The sequence below is a fragment of the Gigantopelta aegis genome, chromosome 9, assembly GCF_016097555.1.
Source record: "Gigantopelta aegis isolate Gae_Host chromosome 9, Gae_host_genome, whole genome shotgun sequence".
Taxonomy (NCBI): domain Eukaryota; kingdom Metazoa; phylum Mollusca; class Gastropoda; order Neomphalida; family Peltospiridae; genus Gigantopelta; species Gigantopelta aegis.
In genome coordinates this window covers 22,712,911-22,727,899 of record NC_054707.1, presented here as the reverse complement: position 1 = coordinate 22,727,899, position 14,989 = coordinate 22,712,911, and positions in this window count along the sequence as shown.

Below are 14,989 nucleotides of genomic sequence, written 5' to 3'. Positions count from 1 at the left end.
GTATGTCAAACATTTGGTAATTTTGACACTTTGTCTTAGAGAGGAAACCCGGAACAGTTTGCAATTAGTAGCAAGGGATCTTTTATATGCACCATCTCAGGATAACACATACAACGGCCTTTGGTATACCAGTCGTGGTGCACTGGCTGGAACGAGAAATAGCCTAATGGACCGACAAACTTTAAAGGGAAATTAATATCCCTTACCATAGCATGCCATTGTTAACGAGGACAGAACACTAGTATACATTATGATATGTTCAGTAAATGTTCCTCACTGTTCTTGTTGCATGAAACCTCTGCCCATTCAATTGTAGGGTTCCTCGTTTCTACCAGTTATCCAGAACTACTATAACTATATACACGAGTCGTATATATTAAAATAGCAACAGATTCCAAATTGTAACCAAAACAAATCGGAAACTCATTGCACTGAACGTCCTCCTGTCTGGCGTCGCATTTGTTTTTACTTACAATTCTAAATCATCCCTTGATCCCTTGCTGCCTGTCGTAGAAGAGTAGCCTATGTGGCGACAGCGAGTTTCCTCTAAAAATCAGTGTCAGAATGACCATATGTTTGACGTCCAATAGCCGATGATAAGATAACAAATCAATGTGCGCTAGTGGCGTCGTTAAATAAAACAAACTTTACAATTCTAAATCGGTTGCTATTTTAACAATATTTGACCTATGGGTCTAAAATTTTCACTTAAGCTGGCAAATATACACATAATAAAGAATTTAAAATATAAAAGTTACATTCCCCCTAATTCCATATTCAGTAGGGTTGTCGTATTTTTTTGAGGCCACTAGATACACCGAAAGGCGTGGTGTGTGAAAAAGTACATATAAAAATAGCGCCGATGCCAGTCGTCAGTAAAAGCAAGCCATGTGTCAGCAGCTAGTGTCGGCCGCTAAGCTGACAATACAACCCATACGGGCTGAATCTCGTGCGTAGAGACGTCCATCTTACCCGTTTCGCCTTCTTTTCAAATCAATACCATCAATTCCGAATAATGTAGAATTTGATACACATGCAGACGTACGAGGCCATTAGCATTAAGATATATGGGTGCAATACATCTCTCTCTCTCTGACACCTCTCTCGTCTCACTATACCTTCCTTTCTTCCCTTTCCCTATCCCTACCTCGCAGTCTCTCTCTCTGACATCTCTCTCGTCTCACTATACCTTCCTACCGGCCTCGGTGCCTTCGTGGTTAGGCCATCGATCTACAGGCTGGTAGGTACTGGGTTCGGATCCCAGTCGAGGCATAGGATTTTTTAATCCAGATACCGACTTCAAACCCTGAGTGAGTGCTCCGCAAGGCTCAATGGATAAGTGTAAACCACTTGCACCGACCAGTGATCCATAACTGGTTCAACGAAGGCCATGGTTTGTGCTATCCTGCCTGTGGGAAGCGCAAATAAAAGATCCCTTGCTGCCTGTCGTAAAAGAGTAGCCTATGTGGCAACAGCGGGTTTCCTTTTAAAAACAGTATCAGTGTTATATCCAGTTACGGTTCAAACACGCTATCCAAAGTACACACCTCAGCTATCTGGGCTGTCTGTCTAGGACAGTGGGTTAGTTGATAATTGGTTAGTGAGAGAGAAGAGGGTGCAGTGGTCTTATACCTACCCATTGAGTCGTTAAAACTCGCTCTGAGTGGCAGCCGGTAGCGGGCTGCGAACCTTGTACCTACCAGCCGTATGCCCCATGGCTTAACCACGACACCACCGATGCCGGTTCCCTGTCTTTATTTGTGTCCGTCCGTCCGTCTGTCTGTCCAGACGGCAGAATCAATACTGCAGCCATAAGAGCATTACTTGTATTGTACAGTAGTTTCGTGGACGGAAAGGAAAGGAAAGTTTGTTTAACAACACCTCGCCGCAGGCTCTGAGTTAGCAGTTCTTACTACACGCTGACACTAACCCATGCCAGTGTTTACACAGAAGTTAATATAGGAGTCGTGGATAACTGGATAAGTGAGAAAATCTAATGAGTATGTTTAAGTGCATCAGAAGCCTAGATTAAACAGAAGGGGGAAATGATTATAATTAAGATTGTAACTAAGAATTCCTTCTCTCCGGCTCTCTCCTTCTGCTAAGCTCGCCCTGCAATGTCTCTTTCTCTCTCTCTCGCTCATCACCCTCTCTCTCTCCCTTCCCTCCCGCCCTCCCTCCCTCGCTCTCTTCTGCCTCTTCCTGTCTCTCTCTCTCGCTCCATCTTCTCTCTCTCTCTCTCCTCCTCTCTCACTCTCCTCGCTCATCTCTCTCTCCTCTCTCTCTCCTCTCTCTCTCTCTCCCGTTCCCTCTCTCTCATCTCTCTCCCCATCAATCCTCAAACATCCTCTGTCCCCTCTCTCTCGCCTCCCTCCCGTCCTCTCTAGCTCTCTCTCTCTCTCATGCCTCCTTCCTCTCTCCTCTCTCCTCCTCCTCTCCCTCCCTCTCTCTCCTCTACTCTACTCTCTCATCCTCATCTCTCTCCTTCCTCAATCTCTCTCTCTCTGGTGTGTGTGTTCGTGTGTGTAAAACGCACTACTACCCAAACTATAAAAAAATTTAAACAAAGACTGGAGGATACAAACATCACTTAAAAATATTTTGGAGATTGTGCTTAAGTTAAACTTGCTATTTAGGACATTTTATAAAGCAGTCACCTGTATTTAACGGTATTTCCAGCTATAACCCTTGTACATTCAAACGCGTGTACTTTATTTTAACATATTTCTAAAAGGACCCTGCCATATTTCGGTAAATCCCTATTCTGGCCTTTATAGATGAATGCTTACAAACAAGAGTATATAAAAAAAAAAACCCACTTGCAAATATGTCTATGTTCTTCACATTAAACCGAATGATCTCTAGTTAAATTGTTAGCGAACGTTATCAATGCTTGCTGTGTCTGAACGCAGAATACGTACGTACGGAATACGAAACCAAATGCTTATTGGTAAAGGCATTAAGGACCTCACAGACTGCACTTAATTGAGTGAAAATCCTCTATGTCAGTCCAACAATGTCTTCATTTGGAAGCTAATCAAAGTCGAAACAGTGGGAACAGGGTGATAATTGAGACAGGCGAATGTCGTACGTTTTCGCCGACTCTAGGTGCACTCTCAGTGACCCTAACGACAAGGTTGTTTGGCAAAGCAGAATCGTGTTCATATGCACATAATTAAACACGAACAGTGCGCTCATTTAACGCGAGACACAACAAAGCGAAATAATCTCTTGATTCACTAGTTCTGTTTAACATGCCTCTCAAACAGAATAGCAATGAAAAGACAATTTATAACAACAGAAATATATATATATGTTTTAATTATGTGATGTTATTTTGTAACTGTGTAAAAACATTTAACTGTTAACAATAAACCTATCTATACCAAAAAATGTTAAAAGCTAAATTAATTACTATCAATATTTAACTATTGAGATATACGACTCATTAAGATGTTATGCTATTGTGAAAAACAACTAACAGAGATCGGTGAATGATTCAATTTATTATTGCACGCACTTCTGTAAACAATGCTGAATTTAGCAAGACAAAAAGATATATCAAATAATCTTGAAGCTGAAATAAACGTTATACTCTAATAAGTACAAACTATTTTTGAATAGATAGTATTTTATATACAAATGATTACTATATTTGTTGGAAGATGTCAACAACGTGCCATGAAGGGGCCAATAATGTAATCATATTAGTTCGCCTTTGAACTGGATGTATATTTCATTTCAGTTATACGTATTTCGTGCTTAGATCCAATTATAGTTCAGTACGCTGTCCTGGGCACACACCTCAGCTATCTCAGCGGTCTGTCCATGACAGTGGGTTAGTTGTTAGTTGTTGGTGGTTAGTGAAAGAAATGAAAGAAATGTTTTATTTAACGACGTACTAAACACATTTTATTTACGGTTATATGGCATTAAAGGGACATTCCTGAGTTTGCTGCATTGTAAGATATTTCTGACTAATAAAATATTTCTATGAAGAAACTTACAGATTAAATATATTTTCTTGTTTAGAATATCAGTGTCTGTATATTCAATGTGTTTCTGGTCGTCTTAATATTTGTAAGAAGCCCAAACTGGATTTTGTCTTCAAGTAATTTCGTACGTACGAAAAACATTATATTTTAGAAAATAAAATGAAATTTAACCTAGTACAAATATTAGAACGATCAGAAACACATTTAATATACAGCCACTAATATTTTATGCAGAAAAATATATTTGATATGTAATTACAATGGCTAAAAAGTCTCTGTTAGTCGATAACATCTTAAAAATTGCATCAAACTCAGGAATGGCCCTTTAATGAATGTTTAAAAAGGTCGATGTACCCACTGAGTCATTGAAGTCTCTGTTAGTGGGAGCCAGTACCGAGATTCGAACTCAGTCTTATGTCCGATGACGTAACCACTACACCATCAGCATTATTGTTGACAAACAGCAGCCGATATAATTAATTAATAAAGGTGCTCCAGTGGCGTGGTTAAACAAAACAAGTTTTTAATTTTTATTTCACTAATAGAATTTGTGTTAGAGAAAATATCAACAATTCAATGAACGCGAAATAAGCGTATTAAGTACAAAATGTTCAAGCTGTAGGACTCTCAGTCGAACTAGCAATGAAGTTGGACGTAATTTCGTGCGCTCTCGACTTACCCCTCCACCTGGGGGGATTGATGGCTAGCTATGGCCTGCTGCTAGAGTACCGCGTCGCGTACACCGGGTCACGGGCAACCGTGACTTTGGTATATGGGGACGCGGCTACAGCCAAGAGGAAGAGAACAAGGAAGAGGAAACGTGCGCCAGGGGCGGCTCAGGCGGGGACAAAGCTGGCGGCTAAACCGCCAGCGGCGGTCCCGTCTGCGTCGCCGCCCCACCACGACCAATCCGGACGGAGCGACAGGAGGCGACTCGCCAACCAGCCGCACCGACTGTGCAGATGCGGGAAGTGGAGCAGCCAACCAGTGCACCGCGACCAGCGTCACCTGTTCCCGCTCGTCGTTCGTCTGCGTCGAGACCCCCACCCACGGGGGACTCCGCGACGGCGACTCTGGATGTTGGGGCTGTCAAGAGGAAGGCCGTGACCCCGCCGGGGGACCAACCAGCCAAGACGCGGCCTTCTACTTCCTCTTCGGGTGACTGGAGAGTGGCAGCGCGGAAGATCAAAGGCCAGTACTCTAAGTACTTGGTGGGAGACGTCACGGACCCCGACAGACTGCCAGGCGGGGTCTACGAGGAAAACTTCAAGACGTTTCCCGATGGCCACCAGGTCGCCATCCACACGGTCAAACTACGGGGAGTGGAAGCTATTGTAGTGACGTCGCGCCGGGATGATCTTTACCGAAGGGATTCCTCAGCCATGACATGGATAACAACACCATCCACAGAATCATGAAGATCGTCACCGGCACCCAGTACCCACAGATGGTCCACTGCCTTAGCACCCACAGCTACAGGAGACTGGTGCCTCACTTTGAGGAGAGGAACATCATCACCTCCCCGTAGATGCTGTGCACCCAAACGGCCTTAACGAGGCCACTCGCGTGGACATATCGATCGGACTTTAAACTTTTAGATCTGCGTTCAAAATTTTATGTCGAAATTACTTTTTTATTTATTTTTTATTATTATTAAATAGTCCGATCCTCTCTTCTTTCTCGTATTTAATTTTGGACTGTCCTTCTAAAATGCTCCAAATTATATAAATATTCGACCGAGCAGTCAATTCTTTTTTATTTTTGGCTTATAAATTTTTATTTTATTTTATTTTATCTATTAATTTCTTTACTAATTGCTATTTTCAAACTTCTGCCCAGTTTCAACCCCCCCCCCCCCCCCCCCCCCTCCATCCCGAGTCAGGCCATCGATCTTATCGGAGGTCGGACTCGGGATGGGCATGTTCGAAACCCTAGTGGTATATGGGCACGTTAAACTAGTTATCATCATCATCAAGCTGTAGTATGAACTAGTTAATTAACATTAAAAATATTTTAAAAAAGAGAGAAAAAAGACTATCGTGGACATTCCATTGATACGTTATTATCGACCTGCAGTTGTTTACGTTCTAATCCTGGTATAGTTTACGCGTATATGACACGTCATTAAACTGTGGACGATCTCACGAAGCATGAACGTATTAGAGATGGCACAGAGTGATGGAGCTGCCCCCAGCCAACACCACCGCTGATCAATAATTTCTTGTCTGGATCGAGGTGATAAAGCTCAAATACCTCAAAGCAGATGAATTAAATCGACCTCTTTGGTGTCTTGGCTAAGTCATCGAATTTCTCGTTCTTGCCAGTGCAGCACAACTGGTGTACCAAAGTACCAAAGACCGCGAAATGTGCTGTCCTGTCTGTGATATGATCCATATAAAAGATTCCTTACTACTAACTGAAACATGTAGAGGGTTTCCTCTCTAAGACTATTTGTCAAAATTACCAAATGGTTAACATCCAATAGCCGATAATTAATAAATCAATGTGCTCCAGTTGTGTCGTTTAACAAACAAAAGTTTAACTTTAAGTCAGCGAGTTATGGTTAGTAGGTGATGGGTTCAAAACCCAATACCGGCTTCAGTCCAAAGTCACACTTAACTATTGTGTTTATTTAACAATACTCACAGCACATTGTCTAATAGCGAATATTATTCGTCTGACGTAATGTGGTAATTGCGACTCTTGGATAGTACCACGGAGCAACAACGAACATCACAATTAAGTAATCCATTAACTGATGATTTTTCAACAGGTATTCTTGTAAGGTGGCTGTAGAATGTTTTTCTTTATTGACATTCAAGAGACCTTCATAACAGGTGCAACTGCCATTGTTAAAGCCGCAGCCTCTTTTCCATCCTAGTACTACACACGAATGCGATCTTTTAAGGTGACGACACACGATACGATTGCCCCGTACGAGAATAACTGATTGCATAGCAACCGATGAAATCGTAATGTTTGTCTTGTCAATCAGCTATTCTCGTATGGGACACTCGTTTCGTATGACATCGCCTTTAGGGCCATTCTACCATGGACGCAGTTTTTATGGGGGCTCGGGGCGGGACGTAGCCCAGTGGTAAAGCGTTCACTTGATGCGCGGTCGGTTTGGGATCGATGCCCGTTAGTGGGCCTATTGGGCTATTTCTCGCTCCAGCCAGTGCACCACGACTGGTATATCAAAGGCCGTGGTATGTATTATCCTGTCTGTGGGATGGTGCATATAAAAGATCCCTGGCTTTCCTCTGTCTATATCTGTGTGGTCCTTAACCATATGTCCGACGCCATATAACCGTAATTAAAATATGTTGAGTGCGTCGTTAAATAAAACATTTCCTTTCCTTTATGGGAGCTCGGTCGATGTTACCCAAAACCACGCCGCTCATATGAAAACACTTCTATTGATAATCATAGAATGGATTATTTGATGCGTTCGTTTCCCACGTTCCGCGCCCGCACTACGCCAAAAACCACGTACATTAGAAATATAGTCGTCACATTCCATCGTAACGCCCAGCCAAACGCAATCTAATTAAAATTAGCTCCACTATTACATATGGATCTAACAGCAGCCAGTTGGAGCTCATGTCCACCAATCAAAACCTTACTTGCAGAATCATGCCAGTGATTTATCATTTAAAAATAATTTGAAAACATTCCGAATTATCCTGAGGGTATACGACATGTTTCATGTGAATTACGAATGCCTTATTTAGACCAGTAGAACTAATTTTAATCAGATTGCTAACAACACTGCGTAGTCTCCAATGTCCAAGTAACATTTCGTCTGTAAATAATAATTTAAATATTGACCAATCACACTTCGCCTCTTATAACGTTATTTGGGAGCATACAAATTCTTAAAATATCGGGCGAGTCTATTTTAGTGGCCGCAGTACAGCGAACCATACCAATACGTACAGGATGGGTTATCCGTCTTCAATTTTACATTACAAATTATTTATTTATTAAAAAAAAAAAATGTTTTAAGGCATTCGTAATTTACACGAAACATGTCATATACCCTCAGGATAATTCGGAATGTTTTCAAATTATTTTTAAATCACTGGCATGATTCTGCAAGTAAGGTTTTGATTGGTGGACATGAGCTCCAACTGGCTGCTGCTAGATCCACATGTAATAGTGGAGCTAATTTTAATTAGATTGAGCCAAACGTTGTTAAGTTCACGTTCACTGCGTTTCAGTGTGACCTAGATTCTATATATGATGAAAAGTCGAGAAGAAACCAAAACCTGACGATCTATTATCAATGTTTTAACGTTAAACATATACCAGAGACTAATACAGCTTTAGTTTTATTACAATCACTCGTTAACTTTCAGATTAACAGACGATCATTCCGTTTGATCGCACCATAAACTGTGTTTACAAACAGGTCGCTGACACGATGAAAGAGGTCTCTATAGTTACAGTCACGAGAACACACAAACATACATTACACTGTGTATTAAACTGAGAATACAACCGGATAGAATAGTTCCAGCGGTTTAAATCACTAATGTAATTTATCTCTCATTACTTATTAATGAAAACAGGTATTTTCAGAGTCGTACCTGCACTGATTAAACTATGATATTCGTCTTTGTCAACGGATACAATGGATGAAAGGAAGTGTCTTTCATAATATCTACAACCATAATCCTGGTATGTTTGGTTTTTGACACTTGTAGAACACTCGCTTGATATGAGATGGGTTATAGGATCAATCGCCCGCTGTGGACTTAAGTTTATTTTACGTGCCCACGACTGATGCATCAAAAACCGTGATACGCGTACGTTCTGTCGTCTACAGGGAAGTGGTTATAATAAAAACAATTGGTGATTTTTGTTTTAGTGTAGTTCTCTATATACGTTCTACTCCTTGCCCTCTTCTCCGTCTATGAGGACGTGCATATAAAAGATCCCTTGTTGCTTTATTGGCAATAGTTTGTACGTGTCAGCAGCTGGGTTTCTTTCTGTCATCTGCCATAGTGGGTGGGACGTAGCACAGTGGTACAGCGCTCGCTCGATCTGGGATCGATCCCCGTCGGTGGGCTCATTGGGCTATTTCTCATTCCAGCCATTGCACCACGACTGGTATATGAAAGGCCGTGATATGTACTACCCTGTCTGTGGGATGGTGCATATAAGAGAACACTTGCTGCTAATCGAAAAGAGTAGCCCATGAAGTGACGACAGCGGGTTTCCTCTCTCAATATCTGTGTGGTCCGTAACCATATGTCTGACGTCATATAACCGTTAAAAATATGTGTCGAGTGCGTCGTTAAATAAAACATTTCTTTCGTTCTTTCTTTCTTTTTAAACAGGCGTAGTGGTAAAATGTGCTGAAGTACAGTTAACTACTCGTTTTAATAGACACCTCACCCCTACCCCTATTATTCACCCTCGCCACCTATAAACGTCAGCCACGACCCTGTTTCGGCAGTTCATGTAAGCTACATAAGAGTGCAAATAACTCGTCGCAGCCATCGATATTACAAGACATTTTATGTCAGCCGAAGAGTTTTCGCCGTATAACCGCATCGTTTACGATCTGTCGCACTAACACCAGTGAAGTAACTGTGCATGTGGGGCGCTATTTCCGTGTCGATAATAAACAACACTGCCTGAGATTGAGATAGGAAGCAGGGAGGGAGCCAGCAGATATTTGACTCTTTGATCGAACTGGTGAAGGGGAGGTTTTGGCATTGGATTGGATTGGATTGGATTGGAAATGATACAACGTGCGCTTTCAGAGCAAAGTGCACGCCTGTCTTGGGCGCATGTTCTGGTATGGGCCAATTCCTGCATCCAAGACACGAGGAAAGTTGGGGAGGGAGAAGAAAGGGGCCGCAGACTCAAACCAGCAAGCGCAAGGGAAGGAAATGTTTTATTTAACGAGGCACTCAACACATTTTATTTACGGTTATATGGCGTCGGACATGTTTATGGACCACACAGATATTGAGGGAGGAAACCCGCTGTCGCCACTTCATGGGCTACTCTTTTCGATTAGCAGCAAGGGGTCTTTTATATGCACCATCCCCACAGACAGAATAGCACATACATTGTACCACAGCCTTTGATATACCAGTCGTTGTGCACTGGCTGGAACGAGAAATCAAGCGCAAGGGAGACCAAGATAAGATCGTATGCTAAGGATAAGAAAACCAAGCGATTGACGTAGCCTTGATTTTATATTGGTAGGGGGTGGGGGAAGGTTCGGCGAGGGGTATTGTTAGTCCGAGTACTCTGCTGTTCGAGAGCTAAACGAACATTTGGACGGTTGTATATAGTCGCTCTCTCTAAAATGTTTAGGTTAAAATTAAATATGTAGTTGAGGTTTCTTCATGTACGTAATGTGTGTATTAGTGATTAATATATGAATTTTTTGTTATCACCGAACTCGAAAATGAGTAAAGGTATTTAACAACAAACATAGGATTATTGTTGTATTAGAGAAGAATTTTTTCCTACTCGGTGGTAAAAAAACCCTGCTCGTTTTTAATAATAGAGTTGTTTTTGAAGGCAGAGAGAGAGAGAGAGAGAGAGAGAGAGAGAGAGAGAGAGAGAGAGAGAGAGAGAGAGAGAGAGAGAGAGAGAGAGAGAGAGAGAGAGAGAGATCAAACCATCTAAACGTCCGTCTAGCTTTTGAACGGCATAGTACTCGGACAATGGGTCTGTTAATACCCGCTTTTACACGTTATTGAACATGCAAATATAAAAGATGATGTGAAAACGATGTAGGCGCCTATGGCTACCTTAGCTACACCAGTGGATTTGAAAGTTTTGTCGGAGAACATTGGTTATGAAGCAGGGGAATGAAAACAACGAAATAAAAGAAAAGAAATTAGTTTTTTCAAATATACAATTTAATGATATGGGGAGGCTGGAGACATAATGTTTATTTCACGCCTTGTGGGTCCGCCGCATTTCTTTGATTATACATACTTGGTTTAAATAAAACTGTTTGAGGGGCTGGTGGGCATATACGAACTTGCAACCTCCTCCCATGGAGTTATTTGTGGAACCGCCCTCAGTGTCTCTCTAACCGTATGATGAATATAATGATGATGATTATTATTATCAGGATGATGGTGGCGGCGGTGGTGATAAAGACCTAGCTAATATTAAGCACGCTGTCCTGGACAAACACCTTTGATGTCTGATTTATTACAAAGATCTTGCTTACCGAATATCAAGGGATCGTTCAAATGAACTTGCCCACAGACAGGACAAAAGGAACCCCAGTCTTTGATATATAAGTCGTGGATCAGTGGATAACAGGGATATAACTCAAAGAGGTCCAACTCTTATGACACATTGTATCTAGACCGGAAGTTCTACCACTGAGCTTGCAGCCCATCCCTTATGGACTGTCGACATAGGCGTACGGGCTCCCATTTGTGTAGGGCGCGTGTGTGTGTGTGTGTGCGTGTGTGTGCGTGCGTGTGTGTGTGTGTGTGTGTGTGTGTGTGTGTGTGTGTACAGGCTGGCTTTTGCCCGAATTAAACGGAAATGCCCGAAACTGTATAACAACATTTATTCATATTAGCATTACTACCAAACAGCTATATAGGGTAGCAAACTAATCACTACACATTTTACATAGATTACAACTAATTTTGAGGGTAGAATGATGGAAATACATGGCAAAAAGGGTCTCAGGTTAGCACATGTTTCCCGAATATCTCTATCAGTTTTGCCCGAATTTGAGGTTTTGCTCCAGCACTAGGGGGGCAATTGCGCCACCACCCCCACCGTCTCGTACGCTTATGCCTCTCCATCGATTACGACGACAATATTTCTCTCCTTAACTACGTCTGGGTCCACAGTTCCTCTTCCCAATTACTACTCCAGACTACGGGACATTACCAAGCGCTGATGAGTTCGATGATTGCGATTCGTCCAGTAATTTACACAATGTTGCCACCAATTTTTTGATGCTGCCCCACAGATCGTTTCCAAGCGTTAAACTGGTCTTGATTGTCGCGCCCGCCCCCCGACTCCCCATGCCCTCCCCGCCACACATTTTTCGGTGGAAAAGTCTACAATGTCTTTTTGTCCTCTCCCCTTAATTGCTCCAGACTCTATAACTACCAGGCCATAATTGAGAGCTGGTGGGTTTGATGGTTTCGATTTGTCCAGTAATTTTCAAGTCGGTTACTACCAGCTCTTTGACGTAGTCCCTCGGATCATGTTCAGCGTTTAGCTTAGGGATGCTCCACAATTGATCACACTGAAGAGATTCTGTAATTATTAATTTTATGCCTGGTGGGACCGCTGTAATATCTTCTCCATGCATACTTTATAGTTTACCCTCTAGCTACAAAATAAACCGATATTTAAACCAGGTACGCATGCTATATTAGCTCCGGAACTTTCTTTTTGAGCGACCGTTCAAAATTGCGCCCAAATTCCTCAATCAAACTTACGCACCTTTTCTTTTTTGGCATAATTCTTGCTCCATTCAAATTCCCTGGCATCATTACCCCCTCCCACCTTTCCTGTCCTTGTGCCGACAAGACAAGTCAAGACTTTATTTACACTCGGGCCGTTACACAACGGCATAGGAGGAGACAGACGTGCACTACAACAGCTTTCTCTGAATGTGCATGTAAAGCCCTATGACCTGACCTGACCTGACCTGCTGAAAGAAAAGATTCGGGAAGCTCAGTCGGTTGAGCGCTCGCCCGAGGTGATGCATCGTAGGATGAAACAACCTCGGTGGATCCATTCAACTGATAGTTTTTTTTCTCTCGTTACAACCAGTGCACCACAACTAGTCAAAGGTTGTGGTATGTGCTTCCCTGTCTGTGCGGAAGTGTATATAAAAGATCCCTTGCTGCTAATGAAAAAATGTAGCGGGTTTTCTCTGATGACTTACAAAATGTTTGACACCCAATAGCCGATGATTAATCAATCAATGTGTTATAGTGGTGTCGTTAAACAAAACAAACTAACTTTAAAAAAAAAAAAAAAGCCACAGCAGACACACATCAAATTCTAAATTTGAAAACCAAATATCTCTCCTTTTTTCGTCGTTTTCATATTTAAAATTATACTTAACGCCAAACAGACTATGCACTTTTTAAAATGTCATTTGTTTTCTAAAATACTTGGACAAATTTATACAAATTTTGTATTCGTGATGCTAACAAATTCCTTGAATAACATCACTCAACAAAAGTTGGCATTTCACGGACCTGTCCGAGAAATTTATTTCGCAAAAAAAGCAGCAGCACGTGCCTGATTAAATGAAGTTTGCAGCTACTTCATACTGAATCAAACGCTGAATGGTAGTCATTGAAAAAAACTTGATAAACAAATAGGATATTTAAAAGTAATAAATGGTTAGGCTCAATCAAATAAAACGCTCATACTCAATGGGCAAGCTTCAGTTAATTTGGAGCGTCAATGTATGGCACACACTGTATTCAGGAGGGTGAGACGATAATGTGTCAACAACCCCGCACCTGCACCCAATAGCCGATGTGTATTTTTGTGTTGGGATGTTGTTAAATATTTATTCATTCATACATTGCAAAGAGACTTTGACCTTGAACTATTTTAACATGCCCTTATATCACTAAGGTTTCAGGCAGATCCATCCAGGGTCATGTCTCTTGTGCAAAGAGACATGGGAAGTGAATAACAAAACGTACCAGCACATTTGGTTCAACATTTACGCTAAATCCATTTGAATGAATAAATGAATGAATGCTTAACGACACCCCAGCACGAAAAATATATCGGCTATTGGGTGTCAAACTATGGTAAACGCTAATCTAAAATCCATTTGACAACATTTAAGGGCATTTTGAGGTAACAGGAAACATTATTAACATTAAAGGTTTTTTTTTTGTTTAACGACACCAATATAGCACCATTGATTTATTAATCATCGGCTATGGGATGTTAAACATTTAGTAATTTTGACACAGTCTTAGAGAGGAAACTCGCTATATACGTCCCCTCATGATTAAAGACACGCCTGTTTAACGGAATTACGACACTCTCCATTTGCAATTTTATCGCCAGTTTCCGACTGAGCATTTCAGTTTGTCAAAATTAATGTGTCACAATTTTACATTTTACAAACCCGTGGCCCCCACCACCAAAATAAAAAACTGTTGTTTTTTATTTTACAAATACAATGAAAATTTGTGACGAGCTTTGCTTGTAATCTGGTGTGATAATATCAATATAATAGATTATTTTTCTATTACACTGGAAAGTTGTATTTTATCGATGAACGGAAGGAAGGAAGGAAATGTTTTATTTAACGACGCTCTCAAAACATTTTATTTACGGTTATATGGCGCCAGACATATAGCTGGATTGGAAATGATATAACGTGCGCTTTCAAAGCAAAGTGCACGCCTGTCTTGGGCGCACATTCTGGCATGGGCCAATTCCTGCGTCCAAGACACGAGGAAAGTTGGGGAGGGAGAAGAAAGGGGCCGCAGACTCAAACCAGCAAGCGCAAGGGAAGGAAATGTTTTATTTAACGATGCATTCAACACATTTTATTTACGGTTATATGGCGTCGGACATATGCTTATGGACCACACAGATATTGAGGGAGGAAACTTATTGTCACCACTTCATGGGCTACTTTTTTTCGATTAGCAGCAAGGGATCTTTTATATGCACCATCTCATAGGCATGACAGTACATACCACGACCTTTGTTAGATCCGGTTGTCGAGAAACAGCATAATGCTCACATGTTACACACATATTCGCAGTTAAAAGTTGTTGATGACGGTTAACAGTTGTTGATGACGTGGCATTTAAAAAGTTAACGTTTAAGGTCATAACGGTATGCAGTCAATATCGTGTGTCCAGAACTGCCTGACATCTCCTTCCCATGGAAACAATAAGATTACGAAGTACACCTTGTCGAATGGTGGTCCACTCTGCCTGTAGTGTCAGTGACAACTGTGGACGATTATGTGGCCGTGGTTGATGCTG